Source organism: Macadamia integrifolia, unplaced genomic scaffold, assembly GCF_013358625.1.
Source record: "Macadamia integrifolia cultivar HAES 741 unplaced genomic scaffold, SCU_Mint_v3 scaffold693, whole genome shotgun sequence".
NCBI classification, from domain to species: domain Eukaryota; kingdom Viridiplantae; phylum Streptophyta; class Magnoliopsida; order Proteales; family Proteaceae; genus Macadamia; species Macadamia integrifolia.
The window spans coordinates 6,827-20,572 of record NW_024870516.1 but is presented as its reverse complement, the minus strand read 5'-3'; the positions used below and the strand labels follow the sequence as shown (position 1 = coordinate 20,572).

Genomic DNA, 13,746 nt, shown 5'->3' with positions numbered 1-13,746 from the left:
TCCTGCCACAAAGAAGGGTTGTGATAAGGAACATTCAGTTTTTCATACTCTTGCTACAGTTAAACGATCCTCTTCAGATATTCATCCAACCCAAGAATAGATATAATGTCTTGAATGTCTTTGTAAACATTGTAAAGTTTTCCTAACACTTTGTGCAATTTCATAATGTTCCTCACCAACGATCAGAGGTTGGAGGATAGTTGACGTTAAATCTATATGCTCTAATGCTAGATAAATACCTCAAATGGTGTAAAAATAGAATGAAAGTTATTGTCCAGTAAATATGTTGAAGGACATGAACTATTCAGTCCATTTGATGTGTGAATTGTGGCCTCACCCCTGAACAGCAAAGACACATAAACCATTCTGTCCATTTGATGTGTAACTCTGCAACAATAATAGGAAAATGGCTAGGCTAACTTTGATCGGGCTACTCAACTCCCAGCATATAGTCCCAATTAGACGATAAAAAATTAAAGAGAGATTTGTGCAAGTTTCAATAAAATGAAATAACAAAAGATGGTTCCACACATACCATCCTCTGTCTCTTCTCTAAACGAAGCTTCTCCGCATTTGCCTTCTCGTATTCCCCGTTCTCTAGATACCTCTGGTCTGGTCTAAGTCTCGAATCCGTGGGTGGAAGCTTCCCCTTAATCCGTGATCAAACACTTTGGATCAGACACAGCTAGAACAGACAATTAGAGATGAATAAGGGAAAAATGAAGTTGAATAAAAGAAAACCGACTCAATACATCATCTCTACCTTCAGCCCTGGTGTTAGCTCATTTAGTGTAATTGCAAATGATGTTAAGTTGTACCGAGTGAGATTAGGGGGAGGCTTGTTCCTTCTCCATAATAAAGAGGCATCTGATGGTGGAGTACAACCCTTGGCCTTGGAAGCGCAATCTCCATTGACATAATACATGCTCTCATCCCACTTTCCAAATAACGACGCAACCTTACTTCCCATCACATCTTCAACTGTTCCTTGCACCTGCTAGGAACATTTAGGCAAGTTAATAATTCAACATAATAACAATTTAAACAAGGCAATGTAAGATAGCTTGGGTGACGATCTCAATGGTGGTGTCATTGGGGGGGGGGGCCAAAGGATCCAACTAGGATGGGTGTGGGCCCACTTAAAGGATTTAAGCAAACCAGTGGAAATCTCGTAATAAATCAGAATTTTCAATGATTATCAGGTATAAGTTAAAGAATGTAAGGGTTTATCAATTATTAATCAAGGATAGACTTGGACTTAAATATAAGGTAAGGGTAAGTGGTAAATAATGAGTAAGTGGGGTAATCAGAACTAAAAGAAAAAAAAATAAAGGTTTTGAAGAATCGTGGGAAAAGAGGTTGAGAGGGGAGGCGGTAGAATAGAAAAACAGAGAAAGAGAACTCCTTCCATACCTATCTGTCGGGTCTGAAACTTCAGGCCTCGATTTGCAGCCTCAAACCCCTCAATTGTGATCCATTGTAGGACCTAAGATAAAGGGAACAAATAGCTTCAATTTCTGCGACTGGGTCAAGCAAAAGAGCTCAGAACTGAATCTGGTTGCAGGTTTATTGCTTGCTGGTTGGAAGGATCTGGGGAATAGGAATGTAGGGTATGAATCGCTACAGGAAAAGAAACCAATGGTTCCAATCTCAGGTCCATCGTCCTCTGTTGATAAACCGAGGTAGCTCACCTGAAACTGTTAGTTACGCCCAAGAACAGGGGTGGGAAGAAAATCAGAAGATAAGAAAATAAAACCAGAGAAGAAGAAAGGGGAAAAGAAGAGTCACAGGGCAGAAGGAAGGAGGGGAGAGAAGAAGAGAGGGGGAAGGAGAGCCACACCGGGGGGGGGGGGGGGGGTTTCACAATCCTTTTTTTTTGTTTTCTCATTCACTAATCCACTCTTCCCATGAATTACATGTCCAATATATAATAAAATAATATTAAAAACCTTCTAATTAAAATCAAAGATTAAGAAATAAAATCTCCTACACCTAAGCTGACAAAATAAAGAAACAACTAAGGACTCAAATAGGAGACAAATATTCTCAAATAAAAATAAAATCCTAAATATTCTATTAAACTTGGAATCCAAATTAGTAACTTGGAACCCAAATTGGATATGGGTCTTGGTCCGGGTTCTGGAGCAGGCTTGGGTCTATCCAACGGAGCGCTTCTACATCAACTCCCTTGTTGTTTAGAAAAACTCGTGGTATAGAAGGAGAGAATCAACACCACTCGATCAGCATCCTCGATCAATGGCTCCAAAGGGGTAGAGATCCAGTGCACCTCGCGATCAACAATCACAATTTTTTGATGGTCGTCAACAAATGATATGAATTTGATCGGAATTGGATGGTGGGGCTTCACAAATGAGATCGAACCATCGATCAATTCTTCAGAAGCATCCTTCATTGGATCATCTCGTTCATCTTCAACATCGACATAAAAGCTTGATGTAATGGTCTCCAAATGGGGGCACGGTTCTTGAGGTGTTGTCACAACGTCATGAGTAATGTTACCTTGTTGTCCGCCGGGTTTCCGAATACGTGACTCTAGGGCATCAAGACTTGTGTTAATGTCCTGGAGGGTAACAGCTTGTGCTGCCTGTACAATCTGGTTAGCTTAGAGGGTTCTTAAGATTTCTTCGCACTGTTGAAGCAATCGAATCCACTGTTCATATGAGGAGGTGGTGTAAGCCAGAATCGGGGTAAACGAGTTGACAGAAAATTCGCTCTGATACCAGATAATGGGGGGGGGGGCGGTGGGCCCAAAGGATCCAACTAGGATGGGTGTGGACCCACTTAAAGGATTTAAGCAAACCAGTGGCAATCTCATAATAAATCAGAATTTTCAATGATTATCAGGTATAAGTTAAAGAATGGAAGGGTTTATCAATTATTAATCAAGGGTAGACTTGGAATTAAATATAAGGTAAGGGTAAGTGGTAAATAATGAGTGAGTGGGGTAATCAGAACTAAAAGAAAAAAAAAATAAAGGTTTTGAAGAATCGTGGGAAAAGAGGTTGAGAGGGGAGGCGGTAGAATAGAAAAACAGAGAAAGAGAACTCCTTCAATACCTATCTGTCGGGTCTGAAGCTTCAGGCCTCGATTCGCAGCCTCGAACCCCTCAATTGTGATCCATTGCAGGACCTAAGATCAAAGGAACAAATAGCTTCAATTTCTGCTACTGGGTCAAGCAAAAGAGCTCAGAACTGAATCTGGTTGCAGGTTTATTGCTTGCTGGTTGGAAGGACCTGGGGAATGGGAATGTAGGGTATGAATCGCTACAGGAAAATGAACCAATGGTTCCAATCTCAGGTCCATCGTCCTCTGTTGATAAACCGAGGAAGCTCACCTGAAACTGTTAGTTACGCCCAAGAACAGGGGTGGGAAGAAAATCAGAAGATAAGAAAATAAAACCAGAGAAGAAGAAGAGAGGGGGAAGGAGACAGCCACACAGGGGGGGTGGTTTCACAATCCTTTTTTTGTTTTGTCATTCACTAATCCACTCTTCCCATGAATTACATGTCCAATATCTAATAAAATAAAATTAAAAACCTTCTAATTAAAATCAAAGACTAAGCTAAAAATAAAATCTCCTACACCTAAGCTAACAAAATAAAGAAACAACTAAGGACTCAAATAGGAAACAAATATTCTCAAATAAAAATAAAATCCTAAATATTCTATTAAACTTGGAATCCAAATTAGTAACTTGGAACCCAAATTGGATATGGGTCTTGGTCCGGGTTCTGGAGCAGATTTGGGTCGATCCAACGGAGCGCTGCTGCATCATGGTGCATCAGGAGATTTGATACTTTCTCATCCATATTCATGTAAAAAATGAGAAGCAGGGTGTTCTGGACCATTCCATTGTCCAAAAGCAAGGGAAATACCAGAAAATATGATTAGAGTCAACACAGCTGATTACTGTTTGAGCTTGTCCAACTCAAGAGCTGGCATGACAATTGAATGGCTCAGAACACTGGCATGTACATGAGAGGATAGCAGGTGGGTCGAAAAATGAGGTACATACTGCTCATCAAGAGAAAAATAAAATTTGTCAAACATACAACTGATATCAAATTACTTGCCTGGTGAGGGTTACGGTCAAGTATGGACTGTTCCTTGAACTTGAGTTTACAAGAATATTGACGGTTACCACGTACATGCAGTGTCCCATGGTGATCACAGTATAATTGACCAAGGATAAGATTGTAAATATTTGTGGTAACCTGCCAGAATCAGATGCTCAGAAGACCAATGTAGTGTGGATAGAAAAGAGAAATGAGATTTTCAAACACACAAACATAAATACTACAGTTTGATTGAAGAAAGAAGCATAATGCAGCGATGCATACCTTGCTCCATTGGAAGACCTCACCATCATCAAACTCAAGAGTCAGAACCCCCACAGGATCAAGCTGAATTGAACGACCCCAGAACTTAGTCCTTATATTGCTGTCCCCCCAAAATTTCCATCCTCTACCTTCACAGTGGCAGGCAATGAGTGTGGGGTGGTGGCTAACCTATTCAGAAATGATGGACAAACTTAGGAAAACAAACATATAGACCATTATTAATCGTACAGATATGAAATAAATTTAGCAATGAAAGTAACCAAAATCAGGAGGCAACAAAAAGTGCGGAACATACAACTTCTGCATCTTTAAATTCAAGTTCAAGGCTCCTATCTGGTTGTAGTTGTAGACTGCCTTTCCAAGATGTACAGAGGTGGTGGCAGTACAGAAGACATACCCATTAATTTAAAATGTTAAACACAGGTTCAGAAGACATTATGTTCAGTCTAAGCTCCAGTTGTCCAAATTAAGAAGAGACATATTTGTTGGGAAACATGTCCACACTCCTTGCCATGTTTTGGTGTTAACAAACAAACATACATCTTTAACTTGATTGTTAAAGTGTGATTAGCTTGAAGAAACCCTTAGAAGATCGAAGGTCGAATCAAGACATGAAGCTAAGCTTAAAGACATGAAACAGCAAACAAGAAGGAAAGAAGATGAAGGGCAAAAGAATGGAAGATTCAAGTGAAGAAGAAGACCACTAGGATAGATTAGTTATTTTTAATGTAATTTGTAATTTCCACATACTTATATGCACTCACCTCATGCATGTGCATTGCATCATATTAGAATGACCATAGAGCATGCTTGAGTAGGTATGGAAAATTTCTAAGTGGTGTGGAACACACAGTAACCTAACTCAAGGGTATTTAGGGAATCTTAAAGTTAGTATCAGGAGATGAAACCTTCATAGAAGTTGTAGGAAATTGAGTTGTGATTCCAACACAACTGATCTCAAATCAATCCAAGGTCGGACCAAAAAGTTATAGTCAAAACACTGGTGACTGATCAGTATGACAGAGCTTGTCATGTTGGCGGTCGACCGGCTGGAAGCCCCGGTCGACCGAAACCATCCGAGACCATAGGCGGTCGACCGGCTGGAAGCCCCGGTCGACCGGACCTGTCCGAGACCATAGGCGGTCGACCGGTTGAAAGTCCTAGTCGACCGGTGCCTGTCTGGAAGTACTCCAACGGCTATTTTATTGCCTACAACGGCTCTTAGCGGTCGACCGGCTACCAATGGCGGTCGACCGGTATATCCAGAATATGTCCGTTAGAGCTTGATTCCCTACCTAAAATGCTTTACTAAGTTCACCTATAAATATCCCTAATCACTCTTAATTAATTATTCATTAAGAAAGAGCTTTAAGAGCATTATTGCAAGCATTAGAGAAGGTTATTCTACTTGAGTTATTCTGTTACACAAATCCCAAACAAGAGGCTCCAGTCTTAATCAAAGTCCTCTACTCTCTCCTGTGCAAGCCAAAGCCGTAAGAGAGGACTTTACATAAGGTGCATCACTCATCATTTATTATTCATTCTCATTTGCACCATACTTGAGGTATTCCTCTTATTCCACTATTTCTTATTTTCTGTTTTTTCACAATTCTAGACTGTACTTAGGATTGTAAGGATACTCTTATCCTAAAAAGAGAAAGGTCTCTCTCTACCTCTAAAAGAGATTGTGAAGGCGTCTCTCTGCCTGGAAAGGAGATTTGTAAGGATACTCTTATCCATAAAAAGATTGTAAAGGTTTTTCTTCCCTACCTACTGTACTGAAAGGGAGAACTAGTGGAATACCTTACAAGAGGATTCTTGTAGGGAGTGGACTAGACTCAAATTGAGTTGAACCACTATAAATCTTGTGTTGTGGTTGTTCTTATTTTATTTATTTCGCATCATTTTTAATTTGTAGTCACACTTGTGACCTATACATCGAAAAGAGTTAAATTCCACTAGTATAACCTATTCACCCCCCTCTAGGTTATTTCAATTGGTATCAGAGCGGGAGCTCAATTTATTTAAGACTATATCGTCTTAATAGTGAGTCAAAGACCATGACCACATTCCAAGGACCACCAGAAGGCATGAACGCCTCGAGACCCCCGTACTTTAATGGAGAAAACTTTTCTTTCTGGAAGTGCAGATTCAAGAATTTTGTGTGTGGTCATAACATTCTTGTATGGAGAGCCATAGAGAATGGACCATACACTATCACTAAGATAGTTGATGGAAAGACAGTACCTAAGGATGAAGGAGAATGGACAGCTGAAGACATCACCCTCATCCAGTACAACTTCCGTGCCATTACATTCCTTCAATGTGCCCTCAATGAACAAGAGTTCAACCGAGTCATTGCATGTGACACGGCTAAAGAAATATGGGATATGCTTCTTGTCACACACGAAGGTACAGCAGAGGTAAAAGAAAGAAAGGTAGATCAACTTGTCTCTGATTACGAGTCATTCTCTATGAAAGAAAATGAGTCAATAACTTCTATGTTCACTAGATTTACTGACATTGTGAATAATCTTAAAGGTTTAGGCAAGACTTATACTAACGCTGAAAAAGTCAAAAAAATCTTAAGAGCCTTACCTGCAGCTTGGAGATCCAAGAAAACAGCAATCGAAGAAGCCAAAGATTTGACGAAAATCTCCTTGGACTACTTGCTTGGATCTCTCCAAACGCATGAAGTAGAGCTGAATGCCGACAAACCAAACTCTGAGAAAAGGAGAACCATAGCGCTAAAATCAACTCAACCTATCGAAGAAGTAATTGATGATGAAGAAGATGAAGAATTCGACATGGAAAAGGAAATTTCACTCATCACGAGGAAATTCAACAAATTCCTCAAACAGAAAGGAAGATTCCAACACAAGAACAAATCCTATGGGGAAAAAGGTAAAACAAAAATTAAACCTAAGGAAACTCCTACTAAAGACATAGTGTGTTTTGAGTGCAGAAAGCCTGGACATTTTAGAACTGAATGCCCAAATAAATCAAAAAGAAAGGCCTATGCAGCTACATGGGACTCAAGTGATGAAGAGAAAAGTGAATTTGGAGAAGAAGTCACCAACCTCGCCTTGATGGCCATCGGAGATGAAGAACAAAAGGTATGTGAAATTCAACCTGAACTTTTAGTAAGGGACCCTAATGAGGAACTTCAAGAAGCCTTCGAGGCCTTATATGAAGAAAGTATAAAATTAGAGTCTGATAAAAGTAAACTTGAAAAGGAGGTTGAAACAATAAATAAGAGAGTGGAGGCACTAACCTCAAAGGTAAGTGAACTGGAGGAAGAAAACTTTAAGTTGAACTCCACCCTCTGCACCTTTACCCAGGGGCAAAAGAACCTTGACAACCTTCTTGGTTCTCAAAGGAAGAGTCCAAATGAAAGAGAAGGACTGGGTTACAATGGACAAAATCCATATAGAAATCCAAGAAGGGTTGACCAAAGAAACCAACCATCCACCTCCTACATTAAATGTAGTTTTTGTAAAAAGACTGGACACTCCATAAAACAGTGTCACCTCAAGAAAAAGCCCAACTCTCAAACTGAGAGATCAAGAGTAAACCATGCCTACTACTACACACCCCTAAGAAGGCAATATAGGCCTCAAGAAAACTCTAGACCTATGCCCAGGTATAGAAAAACCCAACCTCATAGAGAGTACCCTATTGAGAGGCCCCAAAGGCAATTCCAAGGATACAAGAATTATCCTAGTAAGACTTATAGACCACAAGGGAAAAACCAAAACCAAGGACTCTATAGATACTATACTCCAAGATCTAATGGATCTTATGAAAATCAGAGGACTCAAAGAAACCTAAGGCCATTCCAAAGGCAGAACCAAAATCCTAAAAAGTACAAAACCATTTGGCTTCCAGTCAGGAAGTTTGACACTAACAATGGTGGACCCATGAGATTATGGGGACCAATGTACGATTAAATTTCTGTTATAGGTTTGCTTGAAGAATAAGGTGGAAGCTGAATGGGTCATCGACAGTGGATGCTCCAAACACATGACATCCAACAAGAACCTATTCTCAAGCTTACGGGACTATGATGGAGGATGGGTCTCCTTTGGAGATGACAGCAAAGGAAAGATCGCTGGTATTGGAAAAATAAAACTTGGAGGTATTTCAATCTCGAACGTTTACTTTGTGAAAAATTTGAACTACAATCTCCTAAGTGTAAGTCAATTATGTAGTATTGGATACAAAGTAGAATTCAATGTCTCCCACTGTTGTATTAAAGATACAAATGATAATCTAATACTAAAAGGATCTAGGAAAAACAACATTTATGTTTGTATACTTGATGAAGTAAGTTCCTTAAATGCATGCTTGGTTTCTAACCATAGTGAATCTTCATTATGGCATAGAAGACTTGGACATATAAATGTCAAGTTGATTCAAACCATAGCATCCAATGATCTTGTGAGGAACCTCCCTAAAATCAAGTATGAAAAAGATAGCTTTTGTGATGCCTGTCAAAAAGGCAAACAAACCAAAGTTTCCCACAAATCGAAGAATATTGTCTCTTCCTCTAGACCATTAGAACTACTTCATCTAGACTTATTTGGACCTATCAACATATCTAGTATGAGTGGTAAAAATTACACATTTGTAATTGTTGATGACTACTCTAGGTACACTTGGACTGTTTTTCTGAAAAATAAAAATGATGCCTTTGATGAATTTGCAACTCTATGTAACAAATTGCAAAATCAGAAAGGGTATACTATAACCTCTGTTAGGAGTGACCATGGAGGAGAATTTGACAATATAAGTAAATTTGACTTATACTGCAACAAGTATGGTATTGACCATAACTTCTCCGCTCCTAGAACACCTCAATCAAATGGAGTAGTTGAAAGGAAAAACAGGTCATTACAAGAGACTGCAAGGACTATGCTTAATGAATACACTTTGCCTAAGTACTTTTGGGCTGAAGCTGTAAATACAGCATGTTATGTACTAAATAGAATAATCCTTAGACCTTTGCTTTCTAAAACACCTTATGAACTATATTTTGGTAAAATACCAAAAGTAAACTACTTTAGAGTATTTGGATGTAAATGCTTCATCCTAAACACCAAAAACCATCTTGGAAAATTTGATGCAAAATCTGATGAAGGAATATTCTTAGGATACTCACTCAACAGTAGGGCATATAGAATTTTTAATAAAAAATCCTTAATGGTTGAGGAATCTATGAATGTAAGATTTGATGAATCTTTACCTAATGATTTAAATAAATCTCTTGCTGATGATGATGATATTATTGATGAACTTAAGAACAAAACTAATGATATTTCTCTTAACGATTCAAATGATGTTACCATAGAAAAATTAGAAACACTACCTAAGGAAGTCATTCCTCATAGGAATCATCCCCTAGAAAACATCATAGGAGATCTAGATGGAGAAATCCAGACTAGATCTAAAACCCGAGAGGTATGCAATCACACTGCATTTATCTCAAGGATCGAACCCAAGAACATAGAAGAAGCACTAAAAGACAGTGATTGGATTATAGCTATGCAAGAGGAGCTTCACCAGTTTGAAAGAAGCAAGGTATGGGAACTTGTCCCTAGACCTGACCACCACACCATCATTGGTGCTAAGTGGGTCTTTCGTAATAAACTGGATGAAGATGGGAACATAGTGAGAAACAAAGCAAGATTAGTTGCCAAAGGGTATAACCAGCAAGAGGGAATAGACTATGATGAAACCTATGCACCAGTAGCAAGGTTGGAGTCCATTAGAATGTTACTAGCTTTTGCATGCCATAAGAACTTTAAACTATATCAAATGGATGTCAAAAGTGCCTTCTTGAATGGATACATTCAAGAAGAGGTATATGTTGCTCAACCTCCCGGCTTTGAAGACCCTAAGTTTCCAAACCATGTCTATAAACTTGAGAAAGCTCTATATGGACTCAAACAAGCCCCTAGAGCTTGGTATGAGAGATTAAGTACTTTCTTGATAGAAAGTGGCTTCTCAAGGGGGAGGATTGACACAACTCTGTTTGTGAAGAACCTGAAGAATGACATACTCATTGTTCAAATCTATGTAGATGATATCATTTTTGGCTCAACCAATGAGAGAATGTGTACTGAATTCAGTAACAAAATGTGCAATGAATTTGAAATGAGTATGATGGGAGAGTTAAATTTCTTCCTTGGACTTCAAATAAAACAGACTGATAATGGAATTTTCATAAATCAAAGCAAATACACCAAGGAGCTGCTAAAGAAATTTGACATTAATAGTCAAAAATCTTCAGACACTCCGATGAGCTCATCCTTGAAACTAACCAAGGATGAGAATGGACCTTCTGAGGATGTAACTAGATATAGAGGCATGATTGGAAGCCTTCTATATCTAACAGCAAGTAGACCTGACATCATGTACAGTGTATGTGCATGTGCTCGGTTTCAAGCTGATCCCAAGAGATCACACATCACTGCTGTAAAAAGAATCTTTAAATACCTGAAAAGCACTTGTGATGTTGGGTTATGGTACCCCAAAAACCAACCCCTTGACTTGGTCAGCTTTTCAGATGCTGATTTCGCAGGTTGCCATATTGACAGAAAAAGTACCAGTGGTACTTGTCACTTTCTCGGCTCTTGCCTTGTCTCTTGGTTTAGCAAGAAACAAAACTCGTTGCTTTATCTACCACAGAAGCTGAATATGTTGCAGCTGGTAGATGTTGTGCTCAAATCCTTTGGATGAAGCAAACTCTCCAGGACTTTGGAGTGCGTTTCGAATCTTGCCCAATCATGTGCGATAACACCAGTGCCATAAACTTGAGTAAAAATCCCATTTTACACTCAAGGGCAAAGCACATTGATATTCGACACCACTTTCTACGAGACACCATTCAAAATGGTGATGTCTCTCTAGAATTCATTGAAACTGATAAACAACTCGCAGATATATTTACTAAACCTCTTGGTGAAGAGCGTTTTAGTTTCCTAAGGAAGGAACTTGGCATTTGTAACCCGTTTGGTTGAATAAACATTTCTGTTTGAAAATTCTTTCCAAAAGCCCGGACTTGAAAAATCCTTTCCACAGCAATAAAGTTTTTCTTTCTAAAAAAAGTTTGGAATCAACCGGTCGACCGCCCCTGTATACCGGTCGACCGCCACTAACTGAATGGTTTGACGGTCGACCGCCAAGGATTTCCGGTCGACCGCCTCTAACCGAAAGGGATACCGGTCGACCGCCACAATATACCGGTCGATCGACACCGCCGAAAACTCGATTCTTAACCCTTTAAAATCAACTTCTTAACACATTTTTTTCACAACCTTGGAATCCTATTCGGTCTAAAACCCTATTTCGACTATTCATCTCCCAAAACCCTAGTCTAGAACTTCATTCCACCCTATAACTCTTGAGATTCATTCCTATTCATCTCCCAAAACCCTTGGATCTCTTTCTCTATTACACCTCTAATCGTCATGGACTCTCATCGCCCAAATAGAGGTAAGAAAACCGTGGCTCATAAAGGAAAAAGGAAGGCCTCTGACAAAGATCCATGGTTCTCCTCCACCATTGCTCAAGAATCATGGGATCTCTACATCTCTCGCAACATAGAGCAAGGTAGGACCATCAATACCGACTCTTTATCCAGGTATGACATCAAAGACCTTTTTGATGCCTTGGGATGGGGTAACATTCTCAAACTTGACTCCCATTGTTATCCCCATTTAGTCAAAATGTTCTTTTGCAACCTTACCTTCTCTGGTGAAGGTGACACCCTTATGGTCCATTCCTATGTTAAGGGTGCTCCAATAGACCTCGACATCCTGATTTTAGGAGAAATCTTAGACATTTTTGTGATAGGGGACCTCAAGTACTACCAATCCAAGACCTACATAGAACAATTCATGGATGTTGACTGTGTGTATTCTAGCATTATGAAGGAATATGCCAATACACACAAAATTAAGGCTAAAGAACTTACGGATATAGGGAGGATTGTCAATCTTATCATCTCTTACAACATTCTCCCAAAGAGTGGTCATAGAGATGAAGTCTCCCCATTTCATGCCTATCTTACCTACTGTATCTGCAAAAGAGTACCCATCAACCTTCCTTACATCCTGCTCAAAACAATGATTACCCATGGTGATAGACTTCAAAAGGGAAATCTACCCTATGGACGGATGATTTGCCAAATCATGGACCACTTTCAAGTAGATTTTTCTGGTGAATCATTTGATCCATTTCCCCAAGAGATCAATATTTCCACCATTCGAAAAATGCATCTTCTTCCCCAGCAGTCCACACACTCCAAAAAGGCTACTGCTGGACCCAGCCAGCCACAACAACCAGGCAGTGATGAGAACTCAGCCTATGCAACTGTTGCTGATCTTCAGAAAGTTGGAAATATCATTCTTGCTCAGTTGGCAAAAATGGAAAGAAAGCAGAATGAGATTCTCAAGCTCCTCCGCAACGAAGAGGACGCTGAGGATGACGAAGAAGACAATGACGAGACGGACATGGAGGATGAGGATGCAGCAGATTAGAATTTATATTTTCTTCTTGCAAATTTTATGTTTGTTTCAGTCGCTTTTTATTATATACTTTGACATTTATGGAAAGTTGAACTAATGCTACTTGTCTATGTGGCACATACTCAGGGGGAGTATTTTTTTTTTTGTCGTTTTGATTACCTTTTTGCTGTTGACAAAAGGGGGAGAAGATAACTTCATGACAATGACAATTGATATCAGGATGACAATGACAATGATAGTATCATCTTTAAACTGTTTATGACAATGATAGTATCATCTTTAAACTGTTTATGGAAATGACTTTATCTATCCTTGTTTACTTTCTGGCTCTGCATTTCATTATCTATTGATCTTTACACAGAGATAGTCAAATTATTTCTTGTATTTGGTTTCATTGTCTATGTTTGTTTGTCATCACCAAAAAGGGGGAGATTGTTGGGAAACATGTCCACACTCCTTGCCATGTTTTGGTGTTAACAAACAAACATACATCTTTAACTTGATTGTTAAAGTGTGATTAGCTTGAAGAAACCCTTAGAAGATCGAAGGTCGAATCAAGACATGAAGCTAAGCTTAAAGACATGAAACAGCAAACAAGAAGGAAAGAAGATGAAGGGCTAAAGAATGGAAGATTCAAGTGAAGAAGAAGACCACTAGGATAGATTAGTTATTTTTAATGTAATTTGTAATTTCCACATACTTATATGCACTCACCTCATGCATGTGCATTGCATCATATTAGAATGACCATAGAGCATGCTTGAGTAGGTATGGAAAATTTCTAAGTGGTGTGGAACACACAGTAACCTAACTCAAGGGTATTTAGGGAATCTTAAAGTTAGTATCAGGAGATG

At 39.1% G+C, this 13,746-nt stretch overlaps 1 pseudogene; it reads right to left on the bottom strand.

Moving 5' to 3' along the window:
- The window catches only part of LOC122069746, a 6,469-nt pseudogene extending 1,892 nt beyond the window's left edge, over positions 1-4,577 (bottom strand).
- Between the last annotated feature and the right edge of the window lie 9,169 nt (positions 4,578-13,746).